General features: G+C 38.0%; 1 long non-coding RNA gene and 1 pseudogene across 1 annotated transcript; both read right to left on the bottom strand.

Moving 5' to 3' along the window:
* Positions 1-13,523: 13,523 nt before the first annotated feature.
* LOC110309924 lies at positions 13,524-16,805 on the bottom strand. The gene is made up of 2 exons (XR_002379765.1): positions 16,563-16,805; positions 13,524-14,705 (listed from the first exon to the last, which is right to left on the bottom strand). It is a non-coding gene; the product is annotated as an uncharacterized LOC110309924 (long non-coding RNA).
* Positions 16,806-17,098: 293 nt separating this feature from the next.
* LOC110309814 lies at positions 17,099-17,626 on the bottom strand (annotated as a pseudogene).
* Positions 17,627-22,645: the final 5,019 nt, after the last annotated feature.

The raw sequence follows: 22,645 nt of genomic DNA, 5'->3' as shown, positions 1-22,645 counted from the left end.
AATCATTCCTTACAGGGTTATTTCCATTAAAATGACATAGGAAGACATGATCCGAATTCAAGTGAGACTTTTACTATCTTTAGAATTGGAGATTTCACCAGGAAAAGATCTGTAGTATGCAGAATTTGTCTTCTTTAAAGGTATTTCATGACAAGAAATTCTCCTTTTTCTATCGTTTCTCTTTGTCTGACAAAACAATAGTTTAAATATTGACACAGGGAAGCTTCATGAGTGGTCACCTGCTTATTTCTTTCCTATGTTTGGAGTATTTTTATATAAATAACTTATTATCTATGTTTTATAGACCCTTTAGTTTCATAGGTAACCATACATTTCTCATTATTATTGTCATAAGAATTTCTCAAAGGATGTAGTAATTTATCAACCATTCTCTACAGTGAGATTAGTATTATTTTTCAGTTAATATTTACAGAGCTGAATGCATTTTGTTCCCAAATGGATTAATGCTAATTTTCACTTGGTAATGTTTTGATGTCAGCTCTCACACACACCAGACAATGGTTGCTGTGGAAAATCTAAATTCTAGTTAAGCTTTGACACTTCACTGGAGGACACAGCTTTCCCCTTCCTGGAGTCCACCTTTCCCCACACAATGAATATTCTGAAATCTCTTACTACTTCATTCCCATAGCTGCTTTTCAAAAGACCTGTATGTAATCAGATGACCTTATAGTATCATTCATCTGCATATTTCAAACTATCTTACTGCAACCAAGCTCCTTACTAAAGAAGCAAAGTTATTATCAAGAATGTCTTTATCCTTTGCTTTGATTTTACCAAATATCTATATTCTGATTTAGATATTATAATATTTGTTGCATGTTCTTATTTAATTCCCATAATTTCTATGCAGGCAATAAGAATTACTTGTGAACTTATATAGAGACTGGTTCAGAAGAATTATCACCTTCTTCCTGATAGAGCCAGAAAGTCAGCTGGCACTGGACCACTGGTTCACTGGTCAGCTTGTGAGAATCCTTGGCTGGATACCTTGTACTAATTTCCGTAGCTGAGGATTTAGACCTGCTAAAATTATGTAATGATGAGTAATGATGAGACAATGAGTAGAGGAGTGTTTCAAGATATAGTATCCAAGAGGATGGATGTTATGCTGGTATAATTATATTTAATTAAAAAATAAAAATAGGATGGACAGTGTCCTTAATCTACACCCATTCCTTAGAGAAAAACATTTTTATTTATTTATTTATTTATTATTATTATTTTTTAGATATTTTCTTTATTTACATTTCAAATGCTATTCCGAAAGTTCCCTATCCCCTCTCTCCGCCCTGCTTCCCTAAGCACCCACTCCTGCTTCTTGGCCCTGGCATTCCCCTGTACTGGGGCATATAAAGTTTGCAATACCAAGGGGTCTCTCTTCCCAGTGATAGCCGACTAGGCCACCTTCTGCTATATATGCAGCTTGAGTTCTTGATATATTTGGATACTAACCCTCTATCACAGGTCCAGTAGTTGGAAATGTTTTTCCATTCTGTATGCTGTAATTTTGTCCTATTAATGGTAACATTTCCTTTACAGAAACTTTTTAGTTTTGTGAGACACATGTATTAATTGTTGATCTTAGTGCCTGTGCTTTTCCTGTTCTGTTCAGGAAGTTGAGTCCTGTGCACTGAAGGCTGTTCTTCACTTTCTCTTCACTAAAATTCAGTGCATTGGTTTTATATTGAAGTCTTTGATCAATTTGAACTTGAGTTTTGTGCAGAGTGATACTTTTGGATCTATCTACATTCTTCTACATGCAGATATTCAGCTACTTCTAGCACCATTTGTTGAAGATGCTTTTTTTTTCCCTTTGCACTTTTTTATTAGATTTTTTTTTTTTAATGTTTCCAATGTCATCCCCTTTTCTGGTTTCCCCTGCAAAAATCCCCTATCCCTACCCTGTTCTCCTGCTCAACAACCCACCCACTCCTGCTTCCTGGCCCTGGCATTCTCCTATACTGGGGCTTAGAGCCTTCACAGAATCAAGGGCCTCTCCTCCCATTGATGACCAACTAGGCCATCCTCTGCTACATGTGCAGGTACAACCATGAGTCCCTAGCATGTGTATACTGTGGTTGGTGGTTTAGTCCCTCGGAGCTCTGGGGATACTGGTTAGTTCATATTGTTATTCCCCCTATGGGGCTGCAAACCCCTTCAGCTCCTTGGGTTCTTTCTCTAGATGGGGTACCTTGGGCTCCATCCAATGGATGGCTGTGAGCATCCACTTGTGTATGTGTCAGGCATTGGCAGAGCCTCTCAGGAGACAGCTATTTCAGGCTCCTATCTGCAATCTCTTGTTGGCATCCACAATAGTGTCTGGGTTTGTTGACTGTATATGGGATGAATCCCCATGTGAGGCAGTCTCTGGATGGTCATTTCTTCAGTCTCTGCTCCACACTATGTCTCTGTAACTCCTTCCATGGGTATTTTGTTCCCCCTTTTAAGAAGGATTGAAGTATCCCCACTTTTGTCTTCCATCTTCTTGAGTTTCCTGTGGTTTTTTTAATTGTATCTTGGGTATTCCAAGCTTCTACCTCACACTAGTTAGAATGGTTGAGATCAAAAACAGCAGATGCTGGTGAGGATGTGGAGAGAAGAACATTCCTCCATTGCTGGTGGGATTACAAGCTGGTACAACCAGTCTGGAAATCAGTTTGGCGGTTCCCCAGAAAATTGGACATAGTACTACCTGAGAACCCACTAATACCATTCCTGGGCATATACTCAGAAGATGCTCCAATAGATAATTAGGACACATGCTCCACTATGTTCATAGCAGCCTTATTTATAATAGCCAGAATCTGTAAAGAACCCAGATGTCCCTCAACAGAGGAATATAGAAAATGAGTTACATTTACACCATGGAGTACTACTCAGCTACTAAAAACAATGAATTTATGAAATTCTTAGGCAAATGGATGGATCTGGAGGATATCATCCTGAGTGAGGTAACCCAATCACAAAAGAACACACATGATATGCACTTACTAATAAGTGGATTTTAAAAAATGATTTATTTATTTTACATGAGTACACTGTAGCTGTCTTCAACACACCAGAAGAGGACATCAGATCACATTACAGATAGTTGTAAGCTATCACGTGTTTTCTGGGAGCTGAACTCAGGACCTCTGGAAGAACAGTCAGTGGTCTTAACAACTGAGCCATCTCTCCAGCCCCCGAAAATGCTTTCTTTTGTTCATTGTTTGTTTTTGGCTTATTTATAAAAAATCGAGTGTTCATGTATGTCAGAATCTTTGATTTGATTCTATTATTCAATATATCTGATTTTATGCCAATAGCATGTGGGATTTATTACTATAGGTCTGTTGTAGAAATTGAAATCAGGAGTAGTGTATTGTTCAGGATTATTTTAGTTGTCCTATTTTGTTTGTGTGTTTGCCTCTGTTTTTCTTCCATGTTGAGTATTGTCCTTTCAAGGTCTGCAAAATATTGTGTTAGAATTTTGATGGGGATTGCATTGAATCTGTAGATTGTTTTTGATAGATAGGGTGACCATTTTGTACTATGTTGGTAGTACTGATTCATGATTATGAGAGATCTTTCCATCTTTTGCTATTTTCTTCAGTTTTTTTTCTACCAAGATTTGAAGGGTTTATTTTGTTAGACAAATATTTCACTTACTTAAATAGAAGCATCCCAAGGTATCTTATATTATTTGCAGCAATTGTGAAAAGTGTTAGCTCCATAATATCTTTCTCAATTTGTCATTTATATATATAAAGAATACTGATTCTTAAAAATCTTTTATCCAGGTACTTTGCAGTAGGTTTATATCAACTTATCAACTATCAGAGTTCCCCAGTAGAAGTTTTTGAAAATCTTATGTATATTATCATATCATCTGTGACTAGCAATACGTTGACTTCTTCCTTTTCAATTTGTATCCCCTTGATCTCCTTAATTTTCTTATTGCTCTAGCTAAAATCCAGGTACGATATTGAATAGATAAGAATAGAGTGGACAGCCTTCTTATTCCTGGTTTTAATGGTATTGTTTTGGGATTCTCTCTATTCAATCTGATCTTGCCTATAGGCTTGCTTTAAATTGCCTTTATTATGTTTAGGTTGTTCCTTGTATCCCGACTTCTTCGAAGACTTCTCATGAAGGATATTATATTTTGTCAAAGGATTTTTATGCATCAAATTTGATGAGAATATGATTTTTCTTTCAGTTTGTTTATGTGGTGGATTACATTAACTGATGTTCATATATTGAACCATTCCTGCATCTCTTGGGTGAACCTTACTTGATCAGGGTAGATGATATTTTTAATGTGTTCTTGGATTTGATTTGCAAGTATTTTTTCATCAATGTTCATGAGGGAAATTTTCCTATAATTCTCTTTTTTATTGAACTTTATTTGGGTATCAGGGGACTGTGGCTTCACAAAACAGTCAGGAGACTGAGCTTTCTTTCTTGCTTGCTTGTTTATTTATGTTGGTAGAATTTTCATGACTGCTTCTATTTCCTTAGGAGTTATAAGTCTATGTAAATTATTTATTTGATCTTGATTTAAATTTGGCAAGTGGTATCTATTGAGAAAATCATTTCTTTTAAATTATCCTGTTCGATGGATGGAGTTCATGTTTTTAAACTATATCTTTTTAATTTCTTGGATTTCCTTAGTGTCTGTTGTTGTATCACAGTATCATCTTTTTGTTTCTGATTTTGTTAATTTGGATAGTTTCTCTCTTTCTTTTAGTTGTTTAGATTAGTGTTTGTCTATCTTGTTGTTTTTCTCAAAGAACCAATAGTTTGATTCTTTGATTCTTTGTATTGTTCTCTTTGTCTTTATAATATTGATTTTAGCTACCAGTTTGATTATTTCCTGCCATGGACTCCTCTTGGGTATGTTTAATTCTTTTTGTTCTAGAGTTTTCAGGTATGTTGTTAAGTTGCTATTATGAGAGCTGTTCACTTTTTGCTTAGTAAATGCTTAGTGCTATTAACTTTCCTTTGAGTACCACTTTCATTTGTGTCCATAAGCTTAGGTATGTTGTGTGTTCATTTTCATTGAATTATAGAAAGTCTTTAATTTTTTTCTACTTTTTCCCTTGACCCAGTAGTCATACATGGAAAGTTGTTCAGTTTCCATGAGTATAGCAATAGTTTCATGAAGTGTTAAGAAGAATGTATATTGTTTTGTATTCAAATGAAAAGTTTTATAGATATCTGTTAGGTCCACTAGGTTTTTAATATTTCTTAGCTCCAGTATTTCTCTGTTTCATTTTTGCCTGGATGACCTGGCCATTAGTCACTGGTCATTTGTCTCCCACTATAAAAGTGTGAGGGTCAATATGTGATTTAAGTTTTAGTAATGTGTATTTTATGAAGGTATGTGCCCTTGGGTTTGGTGCATTGAAGATATGAACTTAAATGTCTGTCATCTTGGTGTATTTTACATTTGATGAATGTGACATTTTTTTATTAGTTATGGTTTGAAGTCCATTTTGTTAGATGTTAGAATGGCTATATCAGCATGTTTCTTAGGTCTATTTGCTTGAAAATCCCTCTTCTAGCTTTTTACTCTGAGGTAATATATGTCTTTGATATTGAGGTATGTTACTTGCATTCAGCAGAAGGATAATGGTTCTGGTTCTCGTATCCATTCTGTTAGTCTGTCTTTTTATTGGGGGGTTTATTTCATTGATATTGAGAGATACCAATGACCAATGATTGTTAATTCTTGCTTTGTTTTGTTGTTGTTGATGGAGGTAGTGGCAGTGGTGGCAGTGGTGGTGGTGGTGGTGGTGGTGATGGTGGTGGTGTGTGTGTGCACTTCCCTTTTTTTTTATTTTGATGATATGAGAATATTTATTTCCTGTGTTTTCATGAGTGCAATGCTGGGTTGGGGTTTTCTTTCTAGTTTTCCATCTATAATGATTAAAAGTTTTGGTAGGTACAGTAGTCTGGGCTGACTCCTGTGGTCTCTTAGGGTCAGCAGGATATCTGTTCAGGACCTTGTAGCTTTTGGGGTCTCCACTGAGAAGCCAGATATAATTCTAATTTTGTCTTTCTTTCTGCCTTGCAGTTTTTAATATTCCTCCTTTGTCCAGTATCTTTAGTGTTTTGATTATTATGTAGTGAAAAGACCGCTTTCTGGTCCAATATATTTAATGTTCTATAAGGTTCCTGTGTTTTTAAACATATATCCTTCTTAAAGTTAGGAAAATTTTATATGGAACCTTTATGAGGCAGAATTTTGCTGTAAGAGATTTGTTACTAGGAACAGGTTTTAAGCTGATAAGGTTTTGTAGTCTGGCCCCACATTCTATTCTTTCACTATCTGTGCTTTGTGTGTATGGATGACATATAATTACTCTACTTTCTGAATGACAGCCTCATGATTTTATTCATTTATTCTCCAACATGTTAGATTATATCCCTTCTGACGTTTTTGTCAGAATAAACTCTTTTCTTTTAATTTGCTTTTCATCAGAGTATTTCATCAAAGCAATACTTAGATTATGCTTAATGATATGCTTCTATGTCTACTTATTGACTAAATGTCCTATTTGAAATGAACTTAAAGCTATATGGTGGTACATCTCTGTGAGCTTACTACTCAAGAGATCAAGTCAGGGAGAGTTCAGATTTGGGCAGCATAGCAAGACTTTGCCTTATGATACAAAACAAATGAGCTGGGGATATGACTCAGTGGGTTAAGCACCTGCTGTTTCTCATATCAAATAGCAGTAGATTTTCCCATATTAAATATGAGAATATGAACAAGCCTATGCCAATTTGAGTCTACCCTGAAAGATTGTTAAAGCTCAGAACTTTTTATGGCATTTGCTACACTGTCTGAATTGCTTTTCTGCTTATAAATATGTATCATTTAACTGAACTACCTGTTTTCTTCAATATTGTACAGGAATGGATCTTGTTGAAATTCAGAAATAACACCCAAAACCATGACCTTTGAGCTAGTGGACACTTACTTAAAAGAAACTGAAAGGCCTGTAGAGCTATCTCTGACCTTCTCTCACTTTTCATCCAACCACCTGTAAAGCCTTTCTCTGAATTTTCAAAGCTGTATAAAGACCAAGTATAGTCAAAATAAGCAAAATTTCCTCTGATCATCTCACTAAAATTTCATCACTGTGAAAGATAAATTTGTGTCAGAGAGAAAAAAAAAATCAAACACCACACCCAGAACTCAAATTTTATCCTACAACATTGTCTAATTTTTAGGACCTCTAGAAACCATTTCCTATTTCTACTAGTGTCCTACAACTCTTGTATTTTTTCTTGGTTTTGTTTTTGTTTGTTTTTTGTTTTTTTTTTTTCAAGACAGGGTTTCTCTGTATAGCCCTGGCTGTCCTAGAACTCACTTTGTAGACCAGGCTGGCCTCGAACTCAGAAATCCACCTGCCTCTGCTCCCAAGTGCTGGGATTAAAGGAGTATGCCACCATGCCAGGCTACAACTCTTATTTGTTTCTGTCCCATATGAAGAAGAGAACATCTTTCTGAATCTGAGTGAATTACAGGGGCCTCTCCTTCTTACCATATCCTGATGTTAGAGGACACTTCCTTGTTTATCTCCCATCAGTCTTCCCATCGCCAATTTATTTCAGCAGACTTAAAGACTCAAACCTTCATGAGTCTTTCCCTAGCAAAAAAATTATTCTCTGCCTTCACAGAATTAAAAACATTCTGCAATGAAATCCTTGAATGTAATCTCCTTTCCAGGGCATTTCCTGCAGAGTCAAACACACCATTAGGAGTAGAAAAGTAGTGAAAGAACTAAATGCACAAAAAAAAGTAGAAGCAATGTATTTGTAAACTCTCTATCAGAATATAGGGGAGTGGGAAATGAATTGCATGGCATACTATTTAAGTCATAATTGTATTAAATAGAAAATAAAATTCAAGACTTGAAACAAAAAAAATTAACTACAGAGAGGATTAATGCCTCAGTATGGTAATTTTAAAATTAATTTATCAACTAACTTGTATAGATTCCCTTGAAATTATATATATATATATATATATATATATATATATATATATATATATATATATGTAGTATAGTAATTAATTGTGCCAGTAATTAATTGTGTAGAATTTCCTTCTGGCACATATGCAAGAAAAACATATAGAGGAAAGGACAGATGAGCTGATTAAATACACTTGGAGAAAACATGTATTAATTCAACAAATGTTTATTTATTAATACCACCAGTTGTCAAAAATTTTAGCTTGGGCAGGTCGAGGCAAGAAATAGACATTAGACATTTTCTGTGATAAAAATATCTGTTAGAAGAAAGATGGGCCATGGGACATATATTTTTGGAGAAAATGAATACAGTTCAATTCTTCTAATGAATGTACTGGGGAATGCTATGCTAAGTAAAAGGCAAAATTTGGGAAGATTCAAAATAGGGTTTCTCTTTGTAATGTTGTGGATTTGGTTTATTGTTTTTATTATGTTAATTTGGTTCCCAAAATTACATGGGAATTTGTAAGTCAGAATGTAAGACACTGAGGGTCCCTGCCCCCAGATGGCTTTGATTCGTAAATAAAGTTACCTCTGTCCAGTGGCTGCATAGGCAGACAGAGGCTGAACTTTAGATTTGTTGGGAAAGGGAGCCAAGAGAGAAGTATTTAGTAAGAGAAGAAGAAGCCATACAAGAAAGTAGTCCTCATTTCATTAGATGCTGAGAAAGCATTTGACAAAATCCAACATTTCTTCATAAAAAAGTCTTGGAAAGATCAGGAATTCAAGGCCCATTCCTAAATATAGTAGAAGCAATATACAGCAAACCAGTAGCCAATATCAAACTAAATGGAGTGAAACTTGAAGCAATCCCACTAAAATCAGGGACTAGGCAAGGCTTGTCCACTCTCTTCCTACCTATTCAATATAGTACTTGAAGTCCTAGCCAGAACACTTAGACAACTAGAGGAGGTCAAAGAGATACAAATTGGAAAGGAAGAAGTCAAAATATTACTATTTGCAGATGATATGATAGTACATTTTATTGAGCCCCAAAAATTCCAACAGAGAACTCATAAAGTTGATAAACAACTTCAGCAAAGTGGCTGGATATAAAATTAACTCAAACAAATCAGTGGCCTTCCTCTACTCAAAAGATAAACATGCTGAGAAAGAAAATAGGGAAACAACACCCTTCATAATAGTCACAAGTAATATAAAATACATTGGTGTGACTCTAACTAAGGAAGTGAAAGATCTGTATGACAAGAACTTCAAATCTTTGAAGAAAGAAATTAAAGAAGATCTCAGAAGATGGAAAGATCTCCCATGCTCATGGATTGGGAGGACTTATATAGTAAAAATTGTCATCTGGCCTAAAGCAATCTACAGATTCAATGCAATCCCCATCAAAATTCCAACTCAATTCTTCACTAAGTTAGAAAAAGCAATTTGCAAATTCATTTGGAATAACAAAAACACAGAATAGCAAAAACTATTCTCAACAGTAAAAGAACTTCTGTTGGAACCACCATCCTTGACCTCAAGCAGTACTACAGAACAATTGTGATAAAAAGCTGCATGGTATTGGTACAGTGACAGGCAGGTAGATCAATGGAATAGGATTGAAGACCCAGAAATGAACCCACACACCTATGGTCACTTGATTTTTTTAATTAGGTATTTTCTTCATTTACATTTCCAATGCTATCCCAAAAGTCCCCCATGCCCTCCCGCCCCCAACTCCCCTACCCACCCACTCCCACTTCTTGGCCCTAGCATTCCCCTGTACTGAGGCATATAAAGTTTGCAAGACCAATGGGCCTCTCTTTCCACTGATGGCCGACTAGGCCATCTTCTGATACCTATGCAGCTAGAGACAGCTCCCGGGGGGTGCTAAAACCATCCAGTGGGAAAAAAGACAGCATTTTCAACAAATGGTGTTGAATCAACTGGAGGTCAGCATGTAGAAGAATGCAAATCAACCCATTCTTACAAGAACTTCAAGTCTCTGAAGAAAGAAATCGAAGAAGTTCTCAGAAGATGGAAAGATCTCCCATGCTCATGGATTGGGAGGACTAATATAGTAAAAAGCTCCTATACAAAGCTCAATTCCAAGTGGACCATGGACTTCCACATAAAACCAGATACACTGAAACTAATAGAAAAGAAAGTGGGGAAGAGCCTCAAGCACATGGGTACCACGGAAATTTTCCTGAACACAACACCAATAGCTTATGTTCTAAGAGCAAGAATTGACAAATGGGGCCTCATAAAATTGCAAAGCTTCTGTAAGGCAAAGGAAAATGTCAATAGGACAAGTGGCAACCATCAAATTAGGAAAAAAAAAATCATTACCAACCTTACGTCCGACAGAGGGCTAATTTCCAATATATATGAAGAACTCAAAAAGTTAGACTCCAGAGAACTAAACAATCCTATTAAAAATGGGGTACAGATCTAAACAAAGAATTCCCAACTGAGGAATACTGAATGGCTAAGAAGCACCTAAAGAAATGTTCAATATCCTTAGTCATCAAGGAAATGCAAATCAAAACAACCCTGATATTCCACCTCACACTAGTGAAAATGGGTGAGATCAAAAACTCAGGTGACAGCAGATGCTGGTGAGGATGTGGAGAAAGAAGAATCCTCCATTGCTGGTGGGATTGCAAGCTGGTACAACCAGTCTGGAAATCAGTTTGGCTGTTTCCCCCAAAATTGGACATAGTAGTACCTGAGAATCCACTAATACCACTCCTGGGCATATACCCAGAAGATGCTCCAACAGATAATTAGGACACATGCTCCACTATGTTCATAGCAGCCTTATTTATAATAGCCAGAAGTTGGAAAGAACCCAGATGTCCCTCAAAAGAAGAATAGATACAAAAAATGAGTTACATTTACACAATGGAGTACTACTCAGCTATTAAAAACAATGAATTTATGAAATACGTAGGCAAACGGATGAATCTGGCGGATATCATCCTGAGTGAGGTAACACAGTCACAAAAGAACTCACATGATATGCACTCACTGATAAGTGGATATTTGCCCAGAAGCTTGGAACACCCAAGATACAATTCACTGACCATGTGAAGCTCAAGAAGAACGAAGACCAAAGTGTGTATATTTCTGTCCTTCTTAGAAGTGGGAACAAAATATCTGTGGGAGGAGATACCGAGACAAAATGTGGAGCAGAGACTGAAGGAAAGTCCATGCAGAGATTGCCCCACCTGGGGGATCCATCCCATATACAGTCAGTCATTAAACCCTGACACTATTGTGGATGCCAACAAGTGCTTGCTGATAGGAACCTGATATAGCTGTATCTTGAGAGGCTTTTCCAGTGCCTGACAAATACAGAGGTGGATTCTCTCAGACAACCATTGGGCTGAGCACAATGTCTCCATGGAGGAGCTAGAGAAAGGACACAACGAGGTGAAGGGGTTTGCTGCCCTATAAGAGAAACAACCAGTATGAAACAACCAGTACCCCCAGAGCTCCTAGGGACTAAATCACGAACCAAAGAGTACACATGGAGAGACCCGTGGCTCCAGCCGCATATGTAGCAGAGGATGGCCTTGTAGGTCATCAATGGGAGGACAGGTCCTTGCTCCTGTGAGGGCTTGATGCTCCATAGTAGGTGAATGCCAGGAGAGAGAAGTAGCAGTTGGTGGGGTGGTAAAGTGAGGGGGGAGGAGGGAATAGGGGTCTTTTGGAGGGGAAACCAGGAAAGGGGGTAACATTTGAAATGTAAATAAAGAAAATATCTAATAATAATAATGAAAAAGAAGGTAATTCTCCATATTGAGTGGAGCTAAGAGGCTATGCAGCCATGAAGGACTTTCACCTTGATGAACAGTTTTCCCACATATGAGTTTCACTGTGTGTGTCTTTGTACAAGTAGTGAGCAACTTGTTCCATCACCACCTGGGAGATTAGGTCAGTTTAATCAACTAGGTACGACAACAGTCAGCCCTGGAAGTTCTGTAACTCACTCTGTAGACTAGGCTGACCTCAGAGTCATAGATCCACCTGTCTCTTCCTCCTAAATGCTGGGATTAATGGTGTGCACCACCACTGACTGGCAAAATGTAAAATTATGTACCATTGGTGTCTGAGATTACTAATTATAGTAGGGAATATTGCCTCACCCAAATTGATCATTTGGAATAAGGTAAGAAAATCAATAATTTAGTACAAGTAATTAAAATTCTAGGATAAAAAAGTAAAAATCTCAACATTTCTTTTTTATATCCTAATACCTGGAAATTGTAGGGAGTTCCAATCTTTAAAAGAAATTCTAATTTTTCTGAAAAAAATCATCTGTTTTGTTAACGATCTCAGTTGGTCAATCTTACCCCAGTTTCTCCTCTGCAATACTGGATAGAAGAATTGTTCAATATTTATGAAGTTTAATTTAATGTAAAGAATCAAAATCTTGGAACAAATTCTAAACATAAAAAAAGAAAATGTCAAAGTCTAGTTCATGTATGTTAAAGATACGGAGAGAAACAATTACAAAAATTGACAGTGAGATAAAAGAATTAAAAGTATAATATTTTGACACCTAGAAAGCTTGCATGAAAAAGAAAACAGAACAAAATATATAACTGACATTACAAAAAAATTAAAAAAAAAAACAAATTAGAAAACACAAGTAAGTAATCCCTCTAAGTTGAAGAGAAAGAATGAAGTAAATAAATGGGTAAGGATTGTAGAAGACATTAGGTGTTGGATTCACAGACCATGAGAAGAGGAAGCAAAAGGTGTCCACAGTGCAGTTAGTACACAAATCTGCTTTGAACTTTACCTACATTCACTTCCTTAACTCTAGAGACTAGTTTCCTAGTAAATGTTATTATCATCATTTTTATGCTACAGTGAGAAAAGTCAGCCATAAATTGGTTATGCAATTTCTCTAAGGACTCAGCAGTTCAAAATGATGGGACTGGAGGACTTAAATCCTGGACTATCATCTTTAGACAGTGATGCCTTTAAAGTGAAATGAAATGTAAACAAAATTCATATTTATCTTTTTTTGATTATTGAAAGTTAAAATTTATTAAGCCATCATGTGCCAAATACTAAGGTTCAAATTAACTTCAAAATATATATAGGCATGTAATGAACTTAAAAATGAGAAAACTGGATTGGAAATTGCACAGAGCTACAAGTGACGGATGGAACTAGAGTGAAAATCTCGATCATCATCTATTACAAACTGTTTCCCCTAGGTGTCCAACATTCAACTGATTCACAATTATCTAGACCTTTAAAGAGCAATTTTTAATAACAAGCACTTGGCAACCCTAACAATTTTTCCATAAATTGAAATGATAGTAACTGAATTCATCGTTTTCTACAAATTAAGTTAATTTGAGGCAAAATGACTTCAGTGACGAATGTGTTTCATTATTTATTTAGATGTTGAAGCTCTCAAACTATGCTTTTACAAGCTGGTGGACACTGACAAACTATTTCTCCCACAGAACTATAACCACACATTCCCAGACAGTATAAATATATGGTTGAACTAACTTTAATACACATCACCATTTTATCGATTACATAATAAAACAAATGATCAAGTATCCAATTATTAACTTATATAGCTCAGAAGGAGTATAAAACATTTCTGCTCAGTTCACTAGCAGATCCCACTTTTTCTTTTTTGCAAGAGATTGGGAAGAGAAGAGGAAAATCATAATTCAAACAAGCTGGAAAACTTCTGATAGGTATGGAAAACACAAAAATTTCAGAAGTTTTGATTAAGAATTGGTTAGCTACAACAATGTATCTCTACGTCTTAAAAATATTTACTAAATTAAAGAGCATACTCTACATATTCTGCAGAAGACAAAGGCAACATATTGCTAAAAATATTTAATAGCCTCCTCTCCTTCTTTTTCAGGCCCTCCCTGTTAGGTTGCACTTCTGAGTGCAAACATTAATTTAACTATAAGCTTTTTGTTGGAGACATTATTGAAGGTATGTGCTTCTGTAACAAACTTGATTTTCAAACAGAGGTTTCCCAAAACAGAACAAAATGAGACAGAGATATTAAATAATCAGCACAAGACTTAGTTAAAAAAAATTAAAAAAATAAAGGATGGCTGAGCAAACCTGACTTATTCTGGTGTAAGTGTGGGAGATGTAAAAAGAGTGAGCAGGCTGATAATGAGAGAAGCCCTACAGTGTTTGAAATGACTAGAGGAATACATCATGGATGGTCTAGAAAGTTCTTAGCAATTTTGGTTTTGTATGATGCTAAAAATATAGAAGCATTGTGCCGGGTATTTTGGCACCTAATCCTTCTAGATTCCTTATAGACTAATGATATTCTGGCACAGGAGTACATTTAATGACATAACCCAATACCTTATTTTAGGAAACGTCAATTGGTACAAATAATAAGCACATTTTAAATGCTGACCAGCAAAAATATTTTGCTAAGTGTCCAAACAAGTTGATCATAGCCCAAATATAGAGGTTGCAATTCTGTCAAACCTGCGGCCTGGTAAAACTGGTTTTCAATATTCCTGTGGAGCTTCAGTAGACTTATTTGGTAAGCTGATACATTGGGTAATTTCGAATGACAAATCAGGTCCCATCTGAAGTTCTACTTCCAAGGCAATGGCATCAGACACTGTTGCGAGCCGGCCTGCTGCTCACATGAACAGGGTAAACCTGAGTGTCAGGCCGGGGCTGAAAGAGAGGGGAACTAGGCAGTTGAGAGAAAAATGGAGTTAAGTCAATATTCCTGATCAAAGCTTAATGGCAAATGCGCTTACAAAGGTCTGTGTGTGTGTGGGGGGGGGGGGGGGGGGGGGGAGGCCCATTCCCGCCAATTCATCCTTGGAACCAGCTGCAGGATAGGGTGTAATCTCCGGAATAGCTCAGCGGCCTTCCAGCGGGTAGTATTATCTTGAAGGGGAACAGCAGCGGTGGCTGAACAATAGGGTGATTTAGGGAGGGAATCTCCACCCTAGGTAATCTTCCTTAGTGGCAGCAAGGTCAAGGTCTGGCTCAGCCTACTTCAGGCTGTGGGATGTTACAATTTTCTGCCTGTTATTAATATTTAAAAATGAATGGCTGGATAGTGGAGTGTCACATTGTGTTAGCGTTCTCAAGAGCCAATTGTATAACGAAAGGACTTCCCATGTCAGATTTTCCAAGGATTCTACCAGCTGCTATTAATAGTCTATCCATAAAGTTCTGGTAAGGCTCATCAGGACCCTGCCGAATGTTGGCTAAACTCCCACCAACATCCCCTCTAACCGGTAACTGTCCCCAAGTATGGTGGGCAGCCGCCACAATCTGTGCATACTCTCCAATGGGAAAACCAATCTATTAGCCTGGCCTTCATACGGACCTTCTTCCAGAAGCATGTTACTATCCAAGTGTGGATTACTGCTCTGAGCATTTAAAGTGTCAGCTTTCTTACAGGCATCTCGTCATTCAGAATCCCAAAGCAAGAAATCTCCTCCTGACAAGGTAGCCTTACATAGAGTCTTCCAATCTAGGGGGGTTAAGTGTGACTCCACGACCGTATCCAGTAATGCTTGTGTGAAAGGGGCTGAAGGACCGTATTGCACAACAGCTGTTTTTTAACTCTTTTATCCACTTGAAATCCAAAGTCTGTCTTGTCTGACTCTAGTATCAATTACCTCGACGACAGGAAAGGCTAGCACATCAGATGTATCCTGTCCTCACCCACGAGCCTGACTCACGCTCCTCCTAGTGGCGCTTGGTACATTTCAGAAGAGTTACTCCTTCCTGTGTCTGACATCCTTTTTGGCTCCCGAAGCTCACTAGTCAATTTCTTCAGCCTTAACTTCAAACTCTAATTTGCCTAGTTGTGTGTCCCTATGAGTAGCATCTCCCATGGTGGAGGCTATGGGTGGAGCAGGAGACTTGCAAGGAGGCAAACCCTCCTCAAAATATTTGGCGGCTCCTCTTTCAGAGTGATCTTCTTTGTGTAAAATTAGCTCATCATCAGAGTATATCTATCAAATTTAGAGTTGAGAGGACCCTTTTCTGAGAAGACCCTCGGACAGGCGCTCTTCCTGAGATTCATCAAGCTCTGCCTGGGTACTATCTGACCCCTGCGAGATCACCCTTTCAATAGCATCTTTTATGAGCACCCAGAGACAAAGGGTGAAATTATCTGCCTGAGTGATTTTCAAGGCTTTTCTAATTTTGTCCCAGGTTCTGATATCTAAAGTTTCTTCTTCCTTGAACCATGGGCAACAAGAATCTATCCTATCTAAAAAATTTTCTAACAATTGTACTTCAATCCCTACTCCTCTTGCCTGAAGCAACTCTTGAAAACTGCAGACAATCTCCTGATTCATTTCTTTTTTAAACCCTTTTCCTCATGCCTGAAGCAGCTTTTAAAAGCTGTGGACAACCGCCTGATCAGTTCCTAGTTCTGATAATTCCTCTGCTGACCTAAGTGAATCCAGTGCTGGGTGTGCGCTGATTCAAGATTAGCCTGTATCCTCCTGCCCCACTAGCAACATTTTAAAAAATGAAGTTTTAAATTAGTGCTAGCATGCGTACCTGTTGCTTCGGTGCCCGAACAATCCTTTTCTTTTTCTTCCCGTGGACCTCCACACAAAACATCGTTCCTTCAGCAGCGTCTTCCTGACCTTCCTCAGGTCCCCTTCCTGATGCCAGATTGTTTCAAGCTGGCCCATGGCTCACATGGACAGGGTACACCTGAGGGGCAGGCCTGGGGCTGAAAGAGAGGGGAACTAGGTGGTGGAGAGAAAATGGAGCAAGGTCAAGATTCCTGATCAAAGCTTAAATGTTTAATGGCAAATGCGCTTATAAAGGGGGGGGGGGACCCATTCCCACCAATTCATCCTTGGAGCCTGGAACCAGCTGCAGGTGATGATGTGCAGGATAGGGCGTAGTCTCCAGAATAGCTCAGTGGCCTCCCAGCAGGTATCAGTATCTTGAAAGGGAACAGCAGCAGTGAGTGGCTGAACAATAGAGTGATCTAGGGAGGAAGGCTCCACCCTAGGTAATCTCCTTAGTGGCAGCAAGGTCAAGGTCTGGCTCAGCCTGCTTCATGCTGGGGGAGGTTACAGGCACCCCAGTTTTATTGAATACAACAGTTGTTTCTATGACCATTGGAATCCTTGAAGCGGAGCCGCATTTTCGGACGGTACTTCTCCAGGTACAGAAGTTGCTTGCTGTTAAAAGCTCCGCGCCGCTTTTGTCCTATGAATTGTACTGCATCTTCATATTTCATTCCACCTTCAATTAATGCTAGGGCAACAAGCACTGGAGCTCAGCCAAGGCCTGCGACACAATGGACAGCAATACAGCAACCAGGTTCTTCACAAAACTTAATCTTCACAAGATTTAACCAGTCATTGACAATCTGGTTGGATGGTGGTGCAGCAGCATCAAAAGGCCAGTCAAGAACATGGATGCCTTCTCTCTCCTCAAGAGTAGTGTCGTAAGTCGCTTCACATACTCTTACTATTGTAGTAACTCCATACTTTTTAAGTTCCTCTATAAATTTGTTTAAGGTCGCATTGGTTGATTGTGTGTAATAAGAAATTGCATGTTCTTGTATGTGACTTCCACAGAAGCAGGCGGTTCATTCGAGCCATGTTAATTTAGTTAAAAAAACAAAACAAAACAAAACACACCCAATAGGGTTATGAAAGAATTAAAAAATTGAACACAGAAATGATTTTAAACAAACAAACAAAAAACAACCTGAAGTCTACTTCAATATTCAATATACTCCACTTGAAATTCTCAGTGCTTTCAGTATGAATTGGGAGAAACGGGCAATGAAATGAACCTCCTAACAAGAAGCAGTGATTCTTCACTCCAGTAATACTGAGACGATACAAGGGAAGTGCACTGAGGTTACCCCATCCAGGTCTGAGCTCTTGTCAAATGCTCTGCAGATTTCAATTCAACACGCGTGTGTCCAGGTTCTCCACTCTTATGTGGGCTTCTTTGAAGAGTAGCAATGAATTTCTACAGTTCACTTATTTGCATAGAGGTCGTGCTGTGCCTGGCAGTAATCTCCACTGCCCTTAAGAAACTCCATAAATGTGTGACCGAGAACACCACAGAAAGAAAAATGTCTACTCATTGAAGAGTGTGGCCTAATCATACATCCGGTCCCAAGACAGTGCAGGCAGTGGCAGGGCAGGCGACGGTAGGCGTCGCGGGGCAGGGGAGGGAATGCAGGCGGTGGGGGGCACCAGACAACCAACCATGCAGTGAGCTGCCCGAGGAGCGTCACCAAGTCGGCCGCAGCCCAGAGCCAATGAGCTTGCCCAGGTCTCATATTTATCTTTACCAGCTGAATAAAATAGCTACATGATAAACCAACTGCTTCTATCTCAGATACCATGGTGTAATATGATTTTAATGTCACATTTCTCTGATTTTGCTTCTTTATGGCCTTATATTCAAGCTTTCCTTTACAACATGAACTAAATATTTGTACATGGTATAAGGCAAAGTGTTTATGTTACTATTTCTAAATGGTTTGTATATACCAAATCTTAATTCTCTAGTGATTTGACATGCCATATATAGGAATGAACTACCATATATAGGGATGCATTGAACATGCCATATATTGGAATGAACTGATAGGAATAGGTATTAAACATGATATCTATCTATCTATCTATCTATCTATCTACATATATATATATATATATATATATATATATATGAATGAAGTGAATAAACACGCATATTTTTAATTAATCCTGAGACTGTATACTTCAGAATTTTGTTATTATAAACTTCATTGAAATTTTGAAGTTTTTAATTTTTTTTATAGATCATTTCTTCAGCATTGGTCATAATCACATATCTATTTGCAGTTCTGTTTCTTATTTAGAAAAACTCAAAGATTTTGGCACAAGGACTTTATAAGGCATTCTGGCTACTTCACTGAAGTTAAAATAAACTGAGTACTGAGAATATCTTTGCAAACTTTGTGTGAGTCCTCTGGCTTTGTTTTGCTATGTTTTGGATGTGGTTTGAATTCTAAAGGCTCAGGTCCTAGAATTATGGTCGTCAGTGTCATGGTACTGAGAGGTTCTGGAACTTTTCTGAGATGGGGCTCAGTAGAGATTCTCCTGTGGGAATGATGTACTATCCTTAAGAGTTGGTGTTGTGTCTTTTGGGAATGAATTACCTTCTAGATCAACAGCAGTGGGCATGAGGCTTTATAATGCAGGTCAGCCTCTTCTCAGACTCGTCTTGCACAGTGCTCTTTCTATACACAATCTCTTCATTTCCGTCACGATTTGACATAGCATGAACCCCCACCAGATCCAGACCATACATAGATGCCTGAACTGGGATAAAACCATGACCCAATAATAATTTTCTCTTCTTTATAAATCACTTGGCTTTTGATATTTTATTATAGTAGCATAAAACAAATGAAGACAGTTTGTATGTGTATGTTTAGTTTACATCTACTTTCTTCCAAAGCACAGGCATAAGTCTGTATATAACTAAACATCTACTGTCTGATACTGTCTGTGACCCCTGTAAGCCTCAGGGCCTGCAGAAAAATGATTCACATGAGGTAAAGAATAAAAATCAAGTAAAGAACAGCATCTGACCTCAGGGTTTATTTCCCTTACTCATTTAAACATAGCAAAACTTTGGGGAAAGGTGTCCAGATGACAACAAACAAAGTTTTGGAATAGTTACATAGACACTCTCTAGCCAAGAAGCAAAACATTCATGACCTTTACAATAAGAATGAGTTTTATTTTCTGATAAACAATTCATAGAGCAGGGGACTAATGAGAAAGGATTGGTAATAATCATAAGAATAGATTCAATTAATATAGGATGCCAAGTAGATTGCACCTCTTTTATTATAAGGATAGGTTCTAATCACTGAGAAACTAAGCTCTGGATAGGGTAGTTTTGCAAACTTTATATGCCTCAGTTCAGGGGAACGCCAGGGCCAGGAATGGATGGGTTGGGGAGCATGGTGGGGGGAGGGTTTAGGGGACTTTCTGATAGCATTTGAAATGTAAATGAAGAAAATATCTAATAAAAAATTGTTAAAAAATATTGCCCAGTATATTGGGAGATTCAGGAAGGCTGGCTTTATAGAATAGCAAAAAGATCACCAGGTTGTTAGACAACATTTCCTCCAGCTTTCTGAATGGCCAGATATTAGTCACTTTTTCCCTTTGAAGAAAACAGCTTATGTGTTTAACAAGCCTGGCTTGTCCAATGCTTTTTTAAAGCTGTGCCTCTTACAGATACCCCACAGATTCATCATCCTTGATGTGGGAAAACCTGCACTCCAATTGTGTGTTTTCTTGTTATGGCTTCTTGGCCAACTGTGTAAAGCTCTCAATGAATTATTTTTTTATCAGACATGAGACCCTAGAAAAAGAATTGTGTAATAGTGTTATCAGGATTTTCCTCAAGGATAATGGGAGATTTTAACATACATTTATGGTATTAATCATCAATGCTGTTCAACAACACAATCCCTTGTCCTACAGCTTTTCTAGAACATGCATTTCTCTGTATACTCATATGATAGCTTCTGTGAGCTGAATGTCCTGAGTATATTGTGCTGCCCTACTTCTCAAGGATAGGATCCACAAATACTTATTCTTCTGAAAAATTCCTTGGCAGAGGGCTCTGTGCTCATTTGATGTATGGCTTCTCAATTTTAATTTCATTCTAAACAAAGTTAATGTCTTAGTTAGGGTTTTACTGCTGTGAACAGACACCATGATCAAGGCAAGTCTTATAAAAATAACATTTAATTGGGGCTGGCTTACAGGTTCAGAGGTTCAGTCCATTATCATCAAGGTGGGAGCATGGCAGTATCCAGGCAGGCATGGTACAGGCAGAGCTGAGAGTTCTACGTCTTCATCCAAAGGCTGCTAATGGAAGACTGACATCAAGGCAACTAGCAGGAGGATCTTACGCCCACACCCACAGTGACACAGGTACTCCAACCAGGTCATATCCATTCCAACAAGGCCACACCTCCAAATGGTGCCACTCCGTGGTCCAAGAATATACAAACCATCACAGTTGGCAAGAATATAACTGTTGTTGGTATCAAAAGACCAGTTTTGCAGATTGACTCCAAACTCAGGATGTGACACATTGGTACACCTGTTGCTATGACAACCACATACCTTCCCAGAGTCCACTTTCCACACATACCTGTGAACGGTTTACATCACAATCTAAATAAAAGTCGGACCCTTCTTATGTTTCCCTGTTTATCTTTCTCTCTTTCCCCTCTTTGTCCCCACTAAACTACTTCCACATATAACTGCTTTGGCCTGGTGTGGTATGTCCTGTCATGAGCTGTTATTGTAACACAATAACTGTAACTCTAGGAATTTAATAAAACAAGGTTGGAAACCTTCATAGAGAATAGGCAGAGTTTTTGTCTTTAAGATCTCTGCAACCCTGGTGTTATTCATCTTGGAAAAGGGGTTTTGACAGGCTATTCATTTCTACTTCCTAAGATTGTTGATGAGTTCATCTTACAAATTATCTGGGATATTTAACCAAATTAATTCCTGAAGGCAGTTGAGAAATTTTTTGAGAGAGCCATAAAGATGCAAAGCAAAGGACTTTCCATTGTTGCTGACTTAAAGATGATGAGCTGCTGTCACCCATGTTAAGGAAACGGGTTTCAATCCAGTAATAACTGAGTTTTGGAACAATGATCAGCTTACTGTTTCTAGTGACTTAAGCTACATGTGATCTGCTGGTATCATCAATTTTCCTTTGGCCTCTATCTGTAGAAGAGAGAAATTGGGCCGGTATAGCTGAAATGCATATCTTTCTTAGCTGTGCTGGGCTTTGTTCTTCTGGCCGGCTTACTGCCCCATATATCTCATCCTGGCAGAAGTCAATCCCATGGCATCTGGCTATGTCTTGGCTTCAGTTTAGCTCAGTAGAGCTGTTCTGTAACCACTGCTACACTCCTCTGGTTCCCCTTCTGATTCCCTTCAGCAGCCTCCACAGAAGGATTCACAGTATATTTGAATTCTATTTGTTTCACATGGGAACCAATATGATTAGAGAAAAATCTCTGGTATGAAGCTATGACCAAACCTGAGATGACACTGAAGTGTTTATGCAAAGACATGATGTCATTGGTTTCTTTCTTTGTTGCACTCACTCAATTAAGGTACCAAACTTGAGGCTGAAGACTCAATTATGTTATGAGAAGAGACTTTCTATAGTGGAGTAGAAAGATAAATTGTTTATATAGAATATTCAGCATAATGAAAATTCATTATTGGATTTTTATAAGAATTTCCTCTTCTTAATCAAGAGGAAACTGGAATTTTAAGCAGAGTTATTTCCAAACTCATATTTTCTGTGATGCTGTGATGTGTTCATTCAGTTCTTTGCTAAGATTATTTTTAGAGCAAGACACAGATGATATTCCATTTTAATGCTGACAGGATAGGGTATCATGCTTTTTGAACACATTTCAAATAGGGTCTATGATGGGCATCAATACCATATTCATAGAATTCAGAATTATTTAAAAATTACATTCTTTTGGAGAAAGAAAAGATTTATTTAAGTATGTTGAAAAGGGAGGGGGAGAGAGAGGAGGGGGGAGAGGGGGAGAG

Source organism: Mus caroli, chromosome 14 (assembly GCF_900094665.2).
Source record: "Mus caroli chromosome 14, CAROLI_EIJ_v1.1, whole genome shotgun sequence".
NCBI classification, from domain to species: Eukaryota; Metazoa; Chordata; class Mammalia; order Rodentia; family Muridae; genus Mus; species Mus caroli.
Note: the sequence above shows the minus strand (reverse complement) of the source record. Positions and strands in the feature narration are given on the sequence as shown.